Source organism: Somniosus microcephalus, chromosome 6 (assembly GCF_052327205.1).
Source record: "Somniosus microcephalus isolate GS21.2 chromosome 6, FLI_Smic_1.0, whole genome shotgun sequence".
NCBI lineage: Eukaryota > Metazoa > Chordata > Chondrichthyes > Squaliformes > Somniosidae > Somniosus > Somniosus microcephalus.
In genome coordinates this window covers 108,534,274-108,554,656 of record NC_140992.1, presented here as the reverse complement: position 1 = coordinate 108,554,656, position 20,383 = coordinate 108,534,274, and the positions used below count along the sequence as shown (strand labels likewise).

Genomic DNA, 20,383 nt, shown 5'->3' with positions numbered 1-20,383 from the left:
TTTATATCGTGCCTTTCATGACCACCAGACATCTCAAAGCGCTTTACAGCCAAGGAAGTAGTTTTGGAGTGTAGTCACTGTTGTAATGTAGGAAACATGGCAGCCAATTTGCACACAGCAAGCTCCCACAAACAGCAATGTGATAATGGCCAGATAATCTGTTTTTGTTATGTTGATTGAGGGATAAATATTGGCCAGGACACCGGGGATATCTCCCCTGCTCTTCTTCGAAATAATGCCATGGGATCTTTAACACCCATCTGAGAGAGCAGACGGGGCCTCGGTTTAATCTCATCCAAAAGACAACACTTCCGACAGTACAGCACTCCCTCAGCACTGCACTGGAGTGTCAGCCTAGATTTATGTGCTCAAGTCCCTGGAGTGGGACTTGAACCCACAACCTTCTAACATCAGAGGCAAGTGTGCTACCAACTGAGCCACAGCTGACAAGTAAGAATAGTTACCTTGATCCCACTATGAAAGCAACTGCGGTGGGGGAAATGAAGTAATTTCAGACATTAAAATAGTTGTTTTGCTTTTTTTCTTGAAGCTGAATCCTGAAGAACACATATATGACACAGTTGCAGAAAACACTCATTGGCAAGAAGAACACATATATGACACAGTTGCAGAAAACACTAATTGGCAAGAAGAACACATATATGATACAGTTGGAGAAGACACTAATTGGCGAGCAGAACCCATATATGATACAGTTGGAGAAGACACTAATTGGCGAGCAGAACCCATATATGATACAGTTGGAGAACACAGCAAAATACGGAAGAAACCAACAAAGAGTACTGGAGAGCAGGTAACAAAAGACCATCTTAAAGAGAAAGTATGTCAAAAAACATACTATGCCTTATCACAGCCTCCAGTTGTTTGAAAATGCTTCATGTTGAATTAATTACCTTTGCAGTGACTGCCGTTATGTGGGCAAATTCAGCAGACAACTCGCACAGAGCATGATCGCAGAAAGAGCAAAATTATGTGATGAATGGGCAGTCAGTTTGTTTTTCGTGGTGTTGGTTGAATGTTGGTTAGGAAACTAGGAGAACTCCTCAGCTCTTCTTTAAATAGTGCCCTCAAATCTGTTATATAACAAATAGATGATGCCTTCAATTTACAACAACAACAAACAACAACTTGTATTTATATAGCACTTTTAACATAGTAAAACGTCCTAAGGCGCTTCACAGAAGTGTCCTAAAAACACAATTTGACACCGAGGCACATAAGGAGATATTAGGGCAGATGACTAAAAGCTTGGTCAAAGAGGTAGGTTTTAAGGTGACAGCTGAAAACACGGTCACCAATGGTGGAGCGATTATAATCAGGGTTGCTCAAGAAGCCAGAATTAGAGGAGCGCAGATATCTCTGAGGATTGTGGGGCTGGGGGAGGTTACAGAGATAGGAAGGGGAGAGGCCATGGAGGGTTTTGAAAACAAGGATGAGAATTTTAAAATCGAGATGTTGCTTAACCGGGAGCCAATGTAGGTCAGCGAGCACAGGAGTGATGGGTGAACAGGACTCGGTGTGAGTTAGGACATGGGCAGTCGAATTTTGGATGACCTCAAGTTTACGGAGGGTAGAACGGTGGGAGGCCAGCCAGGAGTGCGTAGGAATAGTCAAGGCTAGAGGTAACAAAGGCATGGATGAGGGTTTCAGCAGCAGATGAGCTGCTATCTCATCCGAAGGATGGTGCCTCTGTGGATACCGCACTCCCTCAGTACTGTACTGAAATGTGTGTTACCGAAATGAATGTGGCAGCCAAAGACGAGCAAGAAGGCAGAGGAAATGCTGAAAGGCAACCCTGAAAGTGGAAGAATGTGTAAGAATCAGTCAGCCATATCTGTAATGGTCTGGAATGTGTCAGCTTGATGACTTGTGTTTATGGTAACAAAATGAATGGGAAGTTTATGATGGCAATCAAGTGGCTTATGTTTATGGAAGTGCATGTTTGTTGGGTTTATGTTGTTATTCTGTTGTCATTTGTATGTGTCTTTGATTTACTATGATTTATTGGTAGTATGCAAGGAATGTAGTGATCAAAGATGAAAATTGGTATAAAAATGTAAGCGAACACTGTTTAGGAGCTCACACTACAATCGTGAAGTGTGGTGTCTCAGCAGTTCGCTCATACTGGAATGGTGTAATATGGAAAGACCTGAGCTCTCATACTGGTTTTGTGTAGTATGAAAAGACCTGTGCACTCACACTGGGTGTGGATAGTATGAGGTTTCAATAAAGACCTGATCTTGCATTACTACAACTGAGTGTGTGTGTAATCTGGCGTTTAAAGTAACAAAACGAAAAAGAACAAGAAAGCAGTCCAACAGCCTATACTCACTCACTTTTCTATAAACTATTTTGCTTTATTGTTTTTTCATTAGCAGAATGCGATGCCAGTCAGCCAATCTGGGAAATTTCACCCCATTATTACAGTTAATTAGCTGGCTTTGGAGCAGCAGCATAATAAACACAGATAATAAATGTGGATAATTTATAAGCAAGCATAAATAGGACCCAAAGATAGATGGAAGAATCACTTGGCAGTATCAATATGAGTTTTGTTGACTAAAGGTTGTTATATTATGTAATATAACTGTTTAATAAAAGTATTGAGAATTAAATATCAGATCTCAATTTTTATACTAACAAATGTACAAGCTGTTCGCTAAACATCGGAAAAATATACAGAAAGCTCCATTTAATGAACAGGGACATACGAAAGGTAAATGCCAGTCAGGAGCCTCTCCCCCTGGCCGTGCATATTGAAAATTGAGGTGTCCGAACTTCTGTTATGTGCTGCTGGTGGGTGTAGCAGCATATAGACTTATAAAATTTTCCCTAAAGAAGAAAGGTGACACTCTCAATCCAGAGTGAGAGAGAGAGAGGAACATACATCTATATGTGGAGGGAAGGTATCAGACATCCGAAGAGATCCCTGATGTTCTGAGAGAGTTCCTATGTCATTTTATTTCTTCTAGAAGGAGAACTTGTTGTCCAAAGTACTCCCATTGTGTTGAAAAAAGTCCGAGTCTGACAAGAATGTTTTTCTGTTTTTCAGTCAAAGGATCAAGTGTCTACTGGCATAGAGACCCTCAAGTAGAGCCTTGCACATGACTGGGACTGCTTTAGGGACAACCAATCCTGAGAAGCCACTCTCCAGGCTGGGAATTCTACATCCTTAGCCTATGACAAGGTTTCCCAGGATCCCACACCTTCAGAGAAGTCTAACAGAGAGGAAGACCCAACTTGAGGGTCTCCATGGTGATAAAAAAAAGTGATGGGCTGGAATTTTCCCCTAAAAAAACGGATGGGTTTGGAGTGTGGGGGCAGTTAAATTGTTAAAAATGGGATTTCCGACCTGATGCCGCCTCCAACCCTCCCACTTACGGTTTTGCCAGAGGCAGGACGGGGGCAGGGCAGCCAATCCGCTTCCAGGGGGCGTTACCTTAATTTAAATAATTTTAACCCAGAAATTCGGGTCGGGGGCTTCCCGCAGGTGCAAGGCCCCGAGCTGCACTTACCTAGCGCGCCGGCCGTTGAGCTGTGGGCCTGCGTGGAATTCCGATCCTGGGCCTGCTCCAGCTGCCGGCGTATCCCAGGGGCGCAGTTAGTTTGATGCGTCCCCTGGGATCACGTGGGCCATGGGGAGGCAATCGGAGCAGGGAATGCTTCATTCATAAGTTTGACAGGAAGAGCTGCCAAAACTTATAAATACTACGGGCCCCAAAACATCACTAAACCTTCAAATAATTTTTTTTTTAAATCACATTTTTTAAATAAACTATAAATTACATGAAATAACTATTTTAAACAATAACTTAAATTTTTGAAAAATTTTTTTTTGTTTTCCAACGGGGCTAAAAATAAACTTACTTTTCTTTAAAGTATTTAAAAATAATAAACCTGTGGAAAAAATGTTTTAATTTTAATTAATTCACCACTTACCTTGTAAAAAGCCGGCCTTACGCCTGCTTTTTACATGTCTAACTTCTGGAGACTTACCCTCCCGGGAAAACCTGCAAAAAAAACAAAGTTTAATGCGCACGCGCAGCTTCTCCCGCGCACGTGTACGACCTCTTAACCCCTGCTTTCAGGGGGACGGAAGTGCCGGTTTCCCGCACATGCGCAGTGCATGCAGGAAACTGGCACTTCCATTGGGCTTATGGGTGAGTACCCCATGCGTACTCATCCGTGGAGACCCGAATTTCTGGGCCAATTGTAATGAGGCTGGAAGCCCCTTTTTTCCCCTAATTTTGAATTTAACTGCCGGTGGACAGGTTTCACACAATTCAAGGGACCCGGCAGTTAAACTGAGGTGGGGACTGCTGCTTCCAAGAGGTAAGTGGCTTTATAGCTACCTCCTGGATCCAGGGTCCCTCCCTAACCCAGCCCCCATGATTGGAGACCCTCCACGAGGCCTCCAATCACCTTCCCAGGCCTCTGATCCCCACCGTGTAGCCTCCACCACCCCCCACCCCACCGATGATGCTGAGGCCGGCCACAATCCACTGGTGGCCAGCCCAGAACCCCTCTCTCCCCCCTGTCGATGCTCCGGCCAACAACCCCTGCTGATCCTCCATCCCCCGATCCCCGGCCAGCCACACCCCCGTCGATCCCCGATCCTCCCGATCCCCAGCCGGCCACACCCCCGTCGATCCCCGATCCCCAGCCAGCCACACCCCTGTCGATCCCCGATCCCCCCGATCCCTGGCCGGCCACACCCCTGTCGATCCCCGATCCCCAGCCAGCCACAACCCCGCCGATCACCGATCCCCCCATTCCCCCCGATCCCCAGCCATCCACACCCCCATCGATCCCTGATCCCCCCAATCCCCAGTTGGCCACACCCCCGTCAATTCCCCCGATCCCCCCCCGGCCACACCCCCATCGATCCCCGATCCCCCCGTTCCCCCCGATCCCCAGCCAGCCACACCCCCATCGATCCCCGATCCCCCGTTCCCCGGCCGGCCACACCCCCGTCGATCCCCGATCCCCCCGATCCCCCCAATCCCCGGCCGGCCACACCCCCATTGATCCCCGATCCCCCTGATCCCCAGCCCGCCACACACCCGTCGATCCCTGACCCACAGATCCCCGGCTGGCCACACACCCGTCGATCCCCGATCCCCCCCAATCCCCAGCCAGCCACACCCCCATCGATCCCCGATCCCCGGCCGGCCACACCCCCGTCGATCCACGAACCCCCGATCCCTAACCCGCCACACCCCCGTCGATCCCCGACCCCCCGATCCCCGGCCGGCCACACCCCCATCGATCCCCGATCCCCCCAATCCCTAGCCAGCCACACCCCCATCGATCTCCGACCCCCCCGATCCCCAGTCAGCCACGCCCCCGTCAATCCCCGATTCCCCCGATCCCCAGCCTGCCACACCCCCGTCGATCCCCGATCCCCCCGATCCCTAGCCAGCCACACCCCCATCGATCTCCGACCCCCCCGATCCCCAGTCAGCCACACCCCCGTCAATCCCCGATTCCCCCGATCCCCGGCCGGCCACACCCCCGTCGATCCCCCCAATCCCCAGCCTGCCACACCCCCGTCGATCCCCGATCCCCCCGATCCCCAGCTGGCCACACCCCCATCGGTCCCCGATCCTCCCGTTCCCCAGCCGGCCACACCCCCGTCGACTCCCCCCGTGATCCCCAATGCCGACCACCCCATCCCCCGAACCCCCCGATCCCCGATGCCGACCCCCGATGCCGAATGCCGACCCCCCTCCCGCGATCCGCAGTGTCCCATGCCGACCCTCCCCACCCCACCCCGAACCGACCCCTCGCATCTGCAGGCCTACTCACTCGCAGCCAGCCAGCCTCTCAAGCTAGCTGGCTGTGGGCAGGAATCCAAGGCCTCACATGCAAATCAGGCCCTGCCATTAAAGTCGGCCACTGCCTCTGAGGCTCCCTGTCCCCAACCCACCTCCCTGGAGCAAATTCCAGCCCATGGTTTCTGCTCCGAGCAATGACATTCTTCTATACAATCTTCTTCTCTTTTTAGGCAGTCCCTCGGAACCGAAGATGACTTGCTTCCACATTAAAAATGAGTTCGCAGGTGACTGATGAGTCCAATGCAGGACCTACAGTCTCTGTCACAGGTGGGGCAGACGGTGGTTGAAGGGGCGGGTGGGTGGGGTGCTTGGGTTGACGTGCGCTCCTTGCGCTGCCTGCGCTTGGCTTCCGCTTGCTCCCGGCGAAGAGACTCGAGGTGTTCGGCGCTTTCCCGGATGCTTCTCCTCCACTTTGTGCAGTCTTGGGCCAGGGATTCCCAGGTGTCGGTGGGGATGTTACACTTTTTCAAGGAGGCTTTGAGGGTGTCCTTGAAGCGTTTCCTCTGCCCACCTGGGGCTTTCTTGCCGTGCCGGAGCTCCAAGTAGAGCGCTTGTTTTGGGAGTCTCGTATCGGGCATGCGGACGATGTGACCCGTCCATTGGAGCTGATTGAGTGTGGTCAGAGCTTCGATGCTGGGGATGTTGGCCTGAGCAAGAACACTGACATTGGTGTGCCTATCCTGCCAATGGATTTGCAGGATCTTGCGGCGGCAGCGTTGGTGGTACCTCTCCAGTGCTTTGAGTTGCCTCCTGTACATGGTCCATGTCTCTGAGGCATACAGCAGGGCAGGTATCACTGCTGCTGGAGGAGCTGATAGTGGAGTAATCAGAACAAAGAGTGTACTCTTTCTGTGGGAAGTAGGTGTGCTTTATAAATCAGAGGTATACTAAAGATATTGCACTGTGGTCATATTTCTATCAGAATTTTAAAAAATAACTATATTAAAACATGGTCACCTTTCTCAAATGACAAGCACATACAAAAGTCTAGTGATGTTGATGAAATTATTTATTTTTTGCGGGGGGGGGGGCTTAGTTGAGAATAATAAACCTTGACCTTGTTCTTAAAATTCCCCCTCTTGTAATCAATTACTGCAGGAGGTTGAATTCCCATTGAGCTCATTGGCCTTTTAAGTCAGTGCACTGTTACTAATATTTGAAGCATAGTTAAAAGACTTCTCTTCAATGTGTGTCTTCAGTACACGAGCTATACAGTTATAAGTCCAGAATGGTGTGCTCAACATAAACTTTTCTTTCTCTGATAATAAATGGGCTGTTCAAAAGATCACTTTTGGAAATGAGCAACATGGTCTGAAAGGAAAGGAGATATGCCAATTGTGTTTCTGCTCCTGTGCTCAGCAATCGGTGGAGGGATACAGTCCATATGACCAGCATAGCTATGCCTGCGAGCGGACATTTGTGTTTTCACAAGAAACTGCTTTTTAAATCAATGTGCTGCAAACCTTCTCAACTTAACGGTCATGACCAGTCTCTGAAAACTGCACACCGCATAAAATAAATCTTCCATGTCCTTTGAAAGAAATCCATTATGTGCATCCCATTTCTTAGTAATCTATTGAATTTTGTTTTGCGCTTTTACTGGAATTCTTGCTTTTTGAAGAACCTTGTGGGTAAATTATGATTTTTACAGTTTTCATTGAGACATTTCACTCCAAACCAAAATTACCGAACTTATCGTTATTTATTCTGATTGAGTGGCTATTTAGTTATTTGAGAAATGTTAAAGGATGACTATTACAGATGTGTTGTGATGGCCCAAATATCTTAATTCTTGCAAAATCATCTGCGCCTGCAATTTGTGTGCAAGACTGCCCCAAACTCGTTTCACATAAGATCCTTATAAGCCAGCAGATATAGTGCTAAAAGGAAAGCCCTTTGAAAATATTACAAAAGCCTTTCTGGCCCTTCCTCCTCAGAACCACATGCACCTGAATGTAGAATTAGGTCGACCCACAGACTCTGGCTTCAATTTTCCTTTATTATGATAGGAACGGAAGCAAAGGAGGGGATGGGGTGATATTATTGGTCAAAGATACAGCACTAGAACTGAGGGTTCAAAGACAGAATCTATTTGGTTAGCAATAAGAAACAATAGAGGAGCTATTATGCTGCTGGGTATATACTACAGGCCACCAAATAGTGGGAAGGAGATTGAGGAGCAAATTTTCAGGCAAATTACAGAAAGATGCAAGAACTACAGAGTAGTGATAATGGAGGATTTCAATTATCCTAACATAGGCTGGGAAAGTAACAGTATTAATGGCACAGAGGGGGAAGAATTCCCTAAAATGTGCACAAGAGAACATACTTGATCAGTGTGTTTTCAGTCCAACGAGGAAAGAAGCAGTGCTGGATCGGATTCTGGGAATGAACTGCGGCGAGTGGATCATGTTTCAGTGAAGGAGCATTTGGGAGACAGTGATCACAATAGCATTAGGTTTAGAGTAGTTATGGAAAATGACAAGGAACAATCAGACATGAAAATACTCAACTGGAGGAGGACTATTTTAAGTGAGTCGAAAGGGGATGTGGCCCAGGCGGATTGCAATCAAAGATTGGCAGGTAAAACAGTAAATAAGCAATGGGAGGCCTTTGAAGAGGAGATAGTTCGGGTACAGACTAGACACATTCCCCCATCGAAGAAAAGGCACCAAAGCTAGAGCATCCTGGATGACTAAAGATCTAGGCCTAGAATTTCAGTATAGCCAGTTTTGGGGCGCTAACGTTAGCGCCCGCCCCAAAGTTGCGTCCCCTTGCCGGAAATTCAGTGGCTTCGCCCTAAGAGGTTGCTGGAGCGCTAAAAGAGGCGTTCCACTACTATCTTTAGGCGCTAAGCCGGTGGTGCAGAGCGCAACACCCGAGCTCGGGAGTCTGGGGGGGAAAAAAGATGAAGATGACGACAACGACGAAGAGGAAGAGGAGGAAGAGGAAGAGGAAGAGGAAGAGGAAGAGGAGGAGGAGGAGGAGGAAGTGCCTTTTACAGTGCAGGAGGAGTGCCCTTTAATTTGCGCTCCCCGGGGTGTGTTGCGTTCCATTTTACAAACGCTCTGGACGCCAGCTGCACAATGGGGCGGTCCGACTGAAGTTTGGAATCGGGGCGGCCAAAGGGCGTTGCACGAGGATGTGACGTCATTTTCTGCGCGCGCATCGGGGCGGGCGCTAAACTTTGCGCTGGCGCTAACGGCCAACTTAATTTGGGGCGAGGCGCAAACTGTGCTGCGCACGGGCGCTACACGCATAGCGCCCGAAATTCACTTCTCTTAAGGCGCTAACTGCTGGCGCAAGCAACTGAAAATCTAGCCCCTAGAGATTAAAATGAAACAGAAAGAGGCTTATGATAAATGTCAAGCTCATAATACAGTGGAAAACCAAACACCCTCAAAAAAGAAATAAGATGGGCAAAGAGAAAATATGAGAATAGATTAGCGACTAACATAAAAAGGAACTGAAAATCTTTTATAAACATATAAATGGTAAAAGGGTAGTCAAAGGAAGGGTGGAGCCAATCAGGACTAAAAAGGACATCTTCTCGTCGAGGCAGAGGGCATAGCTGAGGTACTAAATGAGTACTTTACATCAGTCTGCACTAGAGAAGAGGCTGCCAATTTCTCAGTAAAGGAGGAGGTAATGGAGTAATTGGATATAATAAAAATAGCTAAAGTTGAGGTAATTGAAAGGTTGGCAGTAGAAAAGTCACCTGGGCTGGATTTTATGCATCATAGGTTGCTGAGGGAAGTAAGGGTGGAAATAGCAGAGGCTCTGGCCACAATCTTCCAATCCTCCTTAGAAATGGGAGTGGTGCCAGAGGACTGGAGGATTGCAAATGTTAAATCCCCCATCCAAAAAAGGGGAGAGGGGTAAACCCGGCAACTACAGACCAGTCAGCCTAACATCAGTGGTAGGGAAACTTTGAGAGACAATAATCTGAGGGAGAATTCATTTTCACTTGGAAAAATATGGGTTCATAAATGACAGCCAGCACGGATTTGTTAAAGACAAATCATGTTTGATTAACTGGATTGAGTTCTTTGATGAAGTAACGAAGAAGGTAGGTGAAGGTAGTACGGTTGATGTTGTGTATATGGACTTTCAAAAGGCTTTTGATAAAGTATCAAATAATAGGTTTGTTAGCAAAATTATAGCCCATGGGATTAATGGGATGAGGCAGCATGGATAAGAAATTGTCTAAGACACAGAAAGCAGAGGGTAGTGGTGAACGGTTGCTTTTCAGACTGGAGGGACGTATACAGTGCTGTCCCCCAGGGGTTGGTATTACGACCACTGCTCCTTTTGATATATATTAATGACCTGGACTTGGGTATACAGGGCATAATTTCAAAGTTTGTAGACGATACGAAACTCGGAAATGTAGTAAACAATAAGGAGGATAGTAACAGACTTTGGGAGGACATAGACAGACTAGTGAAATGGGCAGACACATGGCAGATGCAATTTAACACAGAGAAGTGTGAGGTGTTACATTTTCGTAGGAAGAATGAGAGGTAATATAAACTAAATGGCACAATTTTAAAGAGGGTGCAGGAACAGAGAGACCTGGGGTGTGCGTTTACAAATCTTTGAAGGTGGCAGGAAAAGTTGAGAGGGCTGTTAAAAAAAACATGCGGGATCCTTGACTTTATAATTAGAGGAATAGAGTATAAAAGTAAGGAAGTTATGCCAAACCTTTATAAATCACTAGTTAGGCCCCAGCTTGAGTACTGTGTCAAATTCTCGGCACCACACTTTAGGAAGGACATCAAGGCCTTAGAGAAGGTGCAGAGGAGATTAACTAGAATGGTACCAGGGATGTGGGACTTCAGTTATATGGAGAGACTGGAGAAGCTGGGGTTGTTCTCCTTAGAGCAGAGAAGGTTAAGGGGAGATTTAATAGAGTTGTTCAAAATCATAATGAGTTTTGATAGAGTAAATAAGGAGAAACTGTTTCCAGTGGCAGAAGGGTTGGTAACCAGAGGACACAGATTTAAGGTATTTGGAAAAGAACTAGAGGTGAAATGAGAAGAATTTTTTTTACACAGTTGTTAAGATCTGGAATGCACTGCCTGAAAAGATGGTGGAAGCAGAATCAATATTAACTTTCAAAAGGGAATTGGTTAAATACTTGAAGGGGAAAAATCTGCAGGTCTATGGGGAAAGAGCAGGAGAGAGGGACTAATTGGTTCAGCTACTAAAGTTGTCTTTACTTCGGTCCTTGCAGATTTATGATGAACCAAGGATACAGAGAAATAAACAATCCACCAACCAGTCAAAGAAAGACAAGAAAATGACCAATGACACCAATGTATCAAAAGATTCAGATATTTTTAAAAATTTAAACGGCATCTATGAGGCAAGGTGCAGATATCGAGTCTTAAAGTAAGACATACTACCACTAAATTCCCTGATCCATCAGCTCATCAGCGATGAGAAAGCCAAATGAATTCACCCCACTGTTGGCAGGCCAGGCCACTTCAGTCATCTGTATCGCTTTGTGTGACCAGTCACTTTTGACGTTGGCCCAGAAATTCGGGTCGGGGGCTTCCCACGGGTGTAAGCCCCTGACCTGCACTTACCTTGCGCGCTGACCGTTGAGCTGTGGGCCCGCATGGAATTCCAATCCTGGGCCTGCTCCAGCTGCCGGCGCGCAGTGCTTGCATATCCCAGGGGCACAGTTAGTTCGATGCGTCCCCTGGGATCACGTGGGCCATGGGGAGCCAATCGGAGCAGGGAATGCTCCATTCATAAGTCTGACAGGAAGTGCTGTCAAACTTAGAAATACTACGGGCCCCAAAACATCACTAAATCTTCAAATAATTGTTTTTTTAAATCACATTTTTTAAATAAACTATAAATTACATGAAATAACTATTTTAAACAATAATTAAAATGGTTGAAAAAAATAATTTTATTTTCTAACGGGGCTAAAAATAAACTTACCTTTCTTTAAAGTATTTAAAAATAATAAACCTGTGGAAAAATGTTTTAATTTTAATTAATTCACCACTTACCTTGTAAAAAGCCGGCCTTACGCCTGCTTTTTACATGTCTAACTTCTGGAGACTTACCTTCCCGGGAAAACATGCAAAAAAAAACAAAGTTTAATGCGCATGTGCAGCTTCTCCCGCGCACGCGTTCGACCTCTTAACCCCTGCTTTCAGGGGAATGGAAGTGCCGGTTTCCCACGCATGCGCAGTGCATGCAGGAAACCGGCACTTCCATTGGGCCTACGGGTGAGTAGCCCATGCGTACTCACCCGTGGAGACCCGAATTTCTGGGCCGTTGTCTATCCAACGCTTCCTTGGTCTTCCTCGGCCTCTTGTTCCGTGTACCTCTGTGTGCAGGGCCATGACAAGTAATCCAGCTGTTTCCACTCTTGAAAGGTGCCCAAACCATCGCAGTGGTCTTTCTTGGACCTTCTGTATCAGCGTTATTTCTTGTCCAAGTCATGTTCTTATTATATCATTCTTGATTCTTTGCATCCTGGATACTCCTAGTATTCCTTTCCACCAACTCATCCCTGCTGTTACTATCTTTTGCTCATCAACTTTTCTCATGTTCCAACACTCAGATCTGCATAATAATATGGGGATAATCATCGTTACATAAAGTCTTACCTTAGTTTTTACAAAAATATCTTCAGCTTTCCATATCCTGCTTAATCTTCCAAAATCAGCAGAAGCAAATCCAATCCTTCTTTTGATGCCTTCTTCACAACTCCCATTTTCTGACACTAACCACCAAGGTTTACGAACCTTTCCACCTGTTCAGCTGCGTCCCCTCCAACTGCAATGTGTACATCTACCTGATGATTCCCAAATGACATGGGCCTGAATTTGCGATTGGAGGATTCCCGCGGGCGAATGCCTCTGATCATCAAATTTTCTACGCATTTACCTGGTGGTCCGGGAGATATGGAGGCTTGCAATCCTGGGCCGATCCTGGTAGAAATGCGTAGAGGACCGCGTATCCCAGGGGTGCATGCGGTTCACAAGCACCCCTGGGATCACGTGGGCCAGCCCAACCAATGAAAGAAGGTAATCTCCATTCATACTTGTACAGGACTGTCATAGGTATGAATGGGGATGACTTAAAAAATATACGAACTCATGAAATAATTTTTTTTTAATTACATATATAAAATTAATTAAAATGGCATTTAATTAAATATTTGAAACAAAAATTTAATTTTTTGAAAAAAAATTATGTTTTAACGGGGCTAAAAATAAACTTACCTTATTGGACAGGGTTTTAATGTATAAGTGAGTGATAACATTTTATTTTTCTATTTTTTAAAACTCTTATGCTGGTAACAGCAGGCCTTACCTGCTTTTACCAGGCATAAGAATTCCGCGGCCTTTCAGTGGGTGGAAGTTGTGCAACTCTCCACCCGCAGAGGCCCTTCTCCTGGGGATGTGGAGGATCTGTCAAGAAGATTCTTGACAGATCGCAAGTGCCGGGTTTTAGCGCATGTGCTTCGCACGTCTAAACCCGGCACTTGCGCGGCCCCTACAGGCGCACCTCATACGCACCTGTAGGGGTCTTTTTCTTTTTGTTACTGTGCAATCCAAATTTTCTACTCTCCACGTTCACCTTATCAGTTAGTTTCTGCAAATCTCTTTTAGATGTTGCTATAACAACAACTTGCATTTATATGGCACCTTTAAAAAGGTCAGTGTCATCAGCAATTCTGAGATTGATAAAAATCTTACCACATAAGGAGACTCCTTCAATAGCATTTTAGTGCAAGATTCATTACTGCTTCCAGTAGTAGATTAAATAAATCAGGCGACAGTGTGCGTCCTTGTCTCACCCTAACTGTTGATATAAATCATTCCATTAGTTTCCTATCCACTCTAACATTGCTCAGGGACTTGTTATCAATGCTTTCTATTAGTCTGACAAGTTCCTCATACATCCTCAAGAGATACCATATGAAAAATGTTGCAATTTTATTATGAACAGGTGATTTCCCACAGAACATTTATCCTTAATTTTTATGTTGGATCACAGGAGTTAGAAACATTGACTGATACGGAGCTACATCAGAGTGAGTCAGAATCTGCTGTCTGTTCACTGGCTCATTCTGTTCGCCCCTCCCATTATAATTAATTGGTTGTTTTGGTTATTTTCTGGTTTCATTATTCATATTATGGAAGATCTTTTGCCTCCATGACAATCAAATCATTCCACATAACTACATTGCAGTAAAAAGAAAATCTGAAATAGACGCCATGACAGTTTCCCCGGCACTTCGCTGCTTACTTAAAATGGATCACAGAACAAACAAGAGTTTTATTTGTAGTCATGTGATCTTACGCTGCTGACATACTGTACATCCCCATCCATCCTACCACGTTACAATGGAGGCAATTTGTAGCATTTGGATTATAATTACATATAGAAGGAAACAACTTATCAAAATTAAATAATAATGCCTAAAAAAGTCCCAAATCAGAACAACAGACAGTGAAGGAGGAGATGAGTGAGACATAGCTACATTCAAAGATTGAGACATGCCACCTCAAAGGTTTATCTCACTCGCATTTGTATATAATCCTGGGATTGTGTCACAGTTGTGCCAAAGATGGTGCTGTCCTAATTTATGTTGAGGGCTCAAGGGTACACTTGCATTGCAATTCATGTGTAGCTGCAAAGCAGTTTCCACTCTCGCTGATGATAACATAACAGGCCCGACTTAAGGAAGAATTGATGCAAGATGTCTTGTTTTGCACACTTTGTACAAAAATAATAAATTGCAGGACAATGGAGTATTACAGTTTAACTCTTTTATTAAGCATTAGGTCTGTGATCTTATAGCAACACAGTGGGGAAAAGATGGCGTTAGGACCCCTAGTCTGGGTCTTCCAAACAATAGTAGGCCTTACAGATGCCTGCAGGCCAATGACAACTCAGCATGTGATCACATGTGAATATAATAGGTATTCCTTACAGATGCCTGTGGGCCAATGATAATTCAATATGCAAATGTTACATCCCCTTTCTTTTAAAAGAAAAATGTTATATATTACTTTTAAACCTTTCTTCTACATAATGTTCTCGGTAGCATAAACATATAAGTAAACTCAGCATTTAACTAGCACTGAAAACATCTCAACATTTCAATAACGATGTACAGTTTTTTTTTAGGGCAGCGATCTGCCTACACCCTTTGACAGTTCACAAGTCAAGGATAACTCTAGGCTTGACCTCTCGTCCCGACCTCGTGTGGTATGGAACTGAGCATGCTCCTGAATCGGTCAACAATTCAGGTTCAGGTTCAGGTAAGTATGATGTGTTTTGTGTATTGCTCTGTTCATCACACTCTGTTGAACTGATCCTCTTGTCGGAATGACGGTGTTGTTCCTTGGTGTTCAGGAGGTGCCTGCGATTACATAAGAACATAAGAAATAGGGGCAGGAGTAGGCCAATCGGCCCCTCGAGCTTGCTCCACGATTCAATAAGATCACGGCTGATCTAATCCTAACCTCAAATCTTCTACCCCTCTCCATCCACCCAAACCCATGTGATCTCCCGGGAGAGGCGAAAAACCAGATAAAAAACCCAATGGCCAATTTGGGAGGAAAAATCTGGGAAATTCCTCTCCGACCCATCTAGGCGATCGAAACTCGTCCAGGAGATCACTCTGTCCCTATATTTTCTACAGTACTTACCTTCTGTAAAGGCGATCTCCACCCAGTCAGGAACAGGAATAAAACCATCTCCTGAAATCTAACACAGAATAGAACACAAGTAGTAGGAGCAGAACCAGGCTACACGGCCCCTGGGCCCACTCCACTACCCACAGGGCCATGTCTATTCCGAGCCTAGACTCATGTCCAATTTCTTGCCCGCTCCCCATAACCCTTAATTCCCTTTACTTCTAAGAAACTATCTATTTCTGTTTTAAATTTATTTAATGATGTAGCTTCCACAGCTTTCTGGGGCAGCAAATTCCACAAACCTACCACCCTCTGAGTGAAGAAGTTTCTCCTCATCTCAGTTTTGAAAGAGCAGCCCCTTATTCTAAGATTATGCCCCCTAGTTCTAGTTTCACCCATCATTGGGAACATCCTCACCGCATCCACCCAATCAAGCCCCTTCACAATCTTATATGTTTCAATAAGATCGCCTCTCATTCTTCTGAATTCCAATGAGTAGAGTCCCAATCTACTCAACCTCTCCTCATATGACCACCCCCTCATCCCCGGGATTAACCGAGTGAACCTTCTTTGTACTGACTCGAGAGCAAGTATGTCTTTTCTTAAGTATGGACACCAAAACTGTATGCAGTATTCCAGGTGCAGTCTCACCAATACCTTGTACAACTGCAGCAATACCTCCCTGTTTTTATATTCTATCCCCCTAGCAATAAAAGCCAACATTCCATTGGCCTTCTTGATCACTTGCTGCACCTGCATACTAACCTTTTCAGTTTCGTGCACCAGGACCTCCAGATCCCTTTGTGCTACAGTACTTTCCAGTTTCTTGCCATTAAGATAATAACTTGCGGCGGTACACCTGTCCTTCTGGGGTGCGGACGTGTTACGATCGCTCAGTGTCAGCTGGCTGGATGACGACTGCTGGCTTCCAGTAGTCATACTCCTGGATTCTGACGGATTCTCCATTGTGCAGCGGCGGCAGTAGTCTAGCTGACCTGTCATATTATCTCTTTTGGTGTTGCTGTCTCTGTACACGTTTTGCATGCACTTGCTTGCAGCTGACGACCTCTGGCTGCAGCTGCTGGTTGGTGCTTGGAAGGTTTGAGCGAAGTCTGCGGCTCATCAACAGCTGTGCTGGTGGCTTGAAGTTGTCAACCGGAGTGTTGCGGTTCTCAAGGAGACTGATGTAGGGGTCTCACTTGTCCGCTTTGGCTTTGTCCATGAGTGTTTTTGCAATCTGGACAGTTTTTTCAGCAAGGCCATTACTTTGAGGGTAATGTGGGCTTGATGTGACATGTGTGAAATCCCATGCCTTGGCAAACGACTCGAACTCATTTGATTTGTATTGGGGACCATTGTCTGAGACTAAAGTTTCTACCATGCCATGCCTGGCAAAGGCTGCCTTTAGCTTGTGGATCACAGCTGCAGATGTGGTGCTGTGAAGCTTGTCCAGTTCAAAAAATCTGCTGTAGTAATCAACAGTCACTATGTAGTCCTCGTTGTTCCATGTGAACAGATCCGTTGCCGTGACCTGCCAGGGCCTGTCTGGGATACGCTGAGGTATCATGGGCTCTTTGACATTTGATGGGCGGCGTTCTAGACAAATGGAACATTTTCCGACAATGTTCTCAATGTGTTTGCACATTCCGGGCCAAAACATAATGTCATGTGCTCTTTGTTTGCATTTTTCCATACCCATATGTCCAGCATGAATTTTTGTCAACATCTCTTCTCTGAGACTGGTAGGAATGATGATTTTCTCCCCTTTGAAGATGATTCTGTTGATTTGTGACAGTTCGTCTCTGTGGTTCCAGAATTCAGATATGCTCTGAGGGCATTTCCTCCTTTCCTCAGGCCATCCTTCATGTATGACTTTGCTCAGCAGTGTGAGTTGTGCATCTTTCTCTGTTCCTGCTCGGATCTCCTTCAGTTTTGAGTCACTCACAGGTAAGCTGTTGTACACCATGTGCACCTGCACATCCATATCTTCACTGAGGCTGCTGTCCTGGTAGCTAAGAGACTTTCTGGAGAGCGTGTCTGTGACAGGAATGTCTTTGCCTGGACGGTGAATGATTGTGAAGTCGTACTGCTGTAGCTGAAGGATCATTCTCTGTAGCCTTGGTGGGGCTGTGGCTAGTGGTTTCCTCATGATTGACTCAAGGGGCTTGTGGTCGGATTCCATAATGACTTGTCGGCCATAGATGTACTGGTGGAAACACTTACATCCAAACAGAATTGCACATAGCTCTTTCTTGATTTGAGCATAGTTGATTTCACTGTCTGTGAGAGATCTGGAAGCGTAGCCAATGGGCTTTCCGTCTTGCAGTAATACTGCACCTAGCCCGTACTTTGACGCGTCCACTTGTAGTCTGAGCTCTTTGTTGGGGTCAAAGTAGGCAAGAACTGGTCCTGGTTCTCTGGTGATTAGGTCTTTCATTTTCTGAAATGCTGTGTCATGTTGTTTCTCCCACAGGAACTCATTGGATTGTTTGAGCAACTGACGCATGGTTGATTTCGGAGAGGCTCGGGGCAAACTTGGCTAAGTAGTTAACCATGCCTAGTACTGTCTCTAGCTCTGCGCGGTTCTTCGGCGGCTCCATCTTCTTGATGGCAGAGATTTTCTCTGGATCCGGCTTAATGCCATCAGTTGAGAGGCGATGCCCAAAATAACTGATCTCGGTGGATCCGATTATGCTTTTCTCGGGGTTGAGCTGGAAACCTTTCTCCCGTGATCTTTGTAGCATCACACAGGGGTTCCTGTCATGTTCCTCTCTATTCCTGCCATAGATGAGGATGTCATCTACGATTGCGACTACTCCATCGAGGCCTTCATAAGTTTCGTTGATCTTCCGCTGGAATTCATCCTGAGCTGAGATAAGACCAAATGGTAAACGCAGAAATCGGTAGCGTCCAAATGGTGTGTTGAACGTTGTTAGCTTAGATGACTCTTCCGTGAGCTTGATAGTCCAGTATCCTGATCGTGCGTCCATTACACTGAAGTAACGTGCTCCCACTAGCTTGGGTGTGATGTCATCTAGCATTGGTAGAGGGTAGTGAGGGCGTTTGATAGCCTTGTTCAAATCTCTGGGGTCGAGACAGACTCTGAGCTTGCCTGTACGTGGTTTCTCAACCACTACTAACGCGTTGACCCACTCTGTCGGTTCTGTTTCCCGGACGATGATTTCTGTATTCTCCATGCTCTGCAGCTTCTCCTTCAGGCAATTACGTAGAGCAAGGGGTATCCTTCTCGGTGGACAAACCACAGGGGTTGCTGCTGGGTCAAGGTGAATAGTGCATTCACCTGGGAATAGTCCGATTCCTTTGAAAACATCAGCAAACTCCTCCATGACTGTCTGCTTCTCAACTGGTGCTGGCAATGATAGCACTAGCTTGACGAGGTCCATGTCTAAACATGCCTTTAGACCTAGCACTGGAGGTGCTCGAGTGTCAACAATGTAAAAGTCCAGCATCATGTCGCTTTCTTTGTACTTGCATTTCAGCACGCATGTGCCTTTTACAATGAGCTGCTCACCCCCATAGCTGGTCAGTCTGCGTGAGGTGGGCTGTAGCTCACACTCATCCTTCAAGCTGTGATCTCAGAGGAATTACATTAACCTGAGCTCCAGTGTCAAGTTTAAACTTAAGCTCTGTGCCCTGTTTTCCTATCTCAATATCTGCAAAGGCTTGCTCAGTCTCTGAAATCTGTTTTTTCTGTGACACAGAATCAATAAACAGTTCCTCTGTATTTGGCTCTCTATCTGGCATTTGGCTGTCACTCACTGTGTGTACTGTGTTTTCCAAAAACAGTCCTGCAAACTTTAGCAAAGTGGTTCCGTTTACCACATTTGGCACATTGCCTTCCTTTGGCAGGGCAATGCTCCTTTTCCCCATTCACCTTGTTTCCACAATATCCACAGTTTTTGAAGCATTTTATGTCTGTGTCGCTCATTTTTAGAACTCTCTCTGTTCTTTCTGTTCTGAAACATGCTCTCTGGGCGGTGTTCTTTGGTGTGTGTCTATTAACTGCATGCACTGTCTGTTCACGGGAGCTGCTCGTGGCGCCGGTTATGGTTTTCAACTGTGCTTGGGCTATCTCTTGCGATCTAGCTCTGTCCATAGCTTTGTCCAGCGTTAGCCCGGACCCAACATTCAAAAGATTCTCTCTCACTTTAGCTGAATGTATTCCAAACACGATGCGGTCTCTGACCATCTCATCTTTATCTGCATATTCACAGTCTTTTACCAGCAGTTTTAACTCAGTCATGAACTGTTCAAACGACTCACTAGCTCCTTGTACTTTCTCCTGAAACTTGTACCTAGCAAATATCGTATTTGTCTTGGGCATCACATATGATTCAAAACGGTCAAAATAATTTTTCAGTACCTTTGCTTCATTTGCGGTGAGAGACCATGTGTTAAAAATGTCTCTCCCTTTTTCTCCGATCCACAGGAGCAGGTAGCTGCATCTTTCTTCCTCCCCTTTGCTTTTTAACGGACCCGAGAACATCAACTCCACGTGTTGCTTGAACTTGTGCCATTCTCTATGTAAGTTCAAAGATTCCCAATTCATTCAAGGTAAGGGAGCTCCAACGATGTCCATTTCAAATCCCTGTTCTGACACCATGTCTAGTTTTGCACACTTTGTACAAAAATAATAAATTGCAGGACAACGGAGTATTACAGTTTAACTGTTTTATTAAGCATTAGGTCTGTGATCTTATAGCAGCACAGTGGGGAAAAGATGGCGTTAAGACCCCTAGCCTGGGTCTTCCAAACAATAGTAGTCCTTACCTATGCCTGCAGGCCAATGACAACTCAGCATGTGATCACATGTGAATATAATAGGTA

At 45.6% G+C, this 20,383-nt stretch overlaps 1 protein-coding gene across 1 annotated transcript in view; it reads left to right on the top strand.

Moving 5' to 3' along the window:
* Window positions 1-555: 555 nt before the first annotated feature.
* LOC147115976 (rho guanine nucleotide exchange factor 4-like) overlaps window positions 556-20,383 on the top strand; it is a 173,154-nt gene continuing 153,326 nt past the window's right edge. The window contains exon 1 of the mRNA XM_085990657.1: window positions 556-814. The gene's annotated coding sequence lies outside the window, so the exon portion shown is untranslated. The remainder of the gene's footprint in view (window positions 815-20,383) is intronic.